The sequence below is a fragment of the Myotis brandtii genome, unplaced genomic scaffold (genome assembly GCF_000412655.1).
Source record: "Myotis brandtii unplaced genomic scaffold, ASM41265v1 scaffold105, whole genome shotgun sequence".
Taxonomy (NCBI): domain Eukaryota; kingdom Metazoa; phylum Chordata; class Mammalia; order Chiroptera; family Vespertilionidae; genus Myotis; species Myotis brandtii.
Genome location: NW_005353538.1, coordinates 980,791 through 981,821, shown reverse-complemented (window position 1 = coordinate 981,821; position 1,031 = coordinate 980,791).

Genomic DNA, 1,031 nt, shown 5'->3' with positions numbered 1-1,031 from the left:
AGTTTGAGGGAGGGCTCTGAAGGGTCTGGGTCTGGCCCTGGCCCATCAAAACCTGCCCTGCTCCCCCTCCTGGTAGAAACCTGTTCTCCCCGGGAACTGGCTAGAACCCCTCCTAACCTGGAAGTCCTGGGGGAGGGGGGTCAGAAATGGCTGGACCCCAAGGCTAAAGGTCACCGTTCTATTGGGTCCCTTGTCCACTGGACTCCAGAGGTTCTGGGTCCCTGCCCCACGGCCCATAGAAGTTAGAGGGGATAGAGCTCCTCCAGGGACAGGCCAATCAGCCAGGACAGGCGGGACAGGGAGACAGGCAAATAGACAGCAGTTGGCAGCCATCTAGAAAACCCTCTTCTCTAAACCAGGCACACTTAGGAGTAATTGGTTTGGCCCTGGCTGGTGTGACTCAGTGGATAGAGCTTCAGCCTGCGGACTGAAGGGTCCCAGGTTGGCTTCCAGTCAAAGGGGCGTGCAGGAAGCAGCCGATCAGTGATTCTCTCTCATCATTGATGTTTCTTTCTCTCTCTCTCCCTCTCCCTTCCTCTCTGAAATCAATAAAAATATATATTTTTTAAAAAGAGTAAATGGTTTTCACTTCTCCTCCCAGCCAGAGGGTAAAGAGCTTAAATTGCCCTGTTCAGGGAGAGACAGCAGAAATCCAGCTAGTGCCATTTGCCAGCTACACCGGGGACAGATGAAGTTAAGAGAATAAACCTCATTTTGGTACATCTGCATAAAGCTGATGAAGATTCTATTGCACCTCCCCTAAGACCTCCCCTAAACACCCACCTTTAAAAACCCCTCGAAAGCAAGGTCTAGTTCCAGCACTCCCTCCCAGAGCACCCCACGCCTCCCTCCCTTCTCCCCCCACAGGCATCATCTCCTAGACTAGGGACCCCACGAGGCTTGCCACCAGGCAGCGGTGGGCGCAGCAGCTGGTCCCAGGCAAACCCCTGAGCCTGCCGCAAGCCCCCTTTCCCTGACTTCTCAGTGAGCCGAAGCAGCCCACTGGCCCGCTGCCCCGCCCTCCTGGTCTC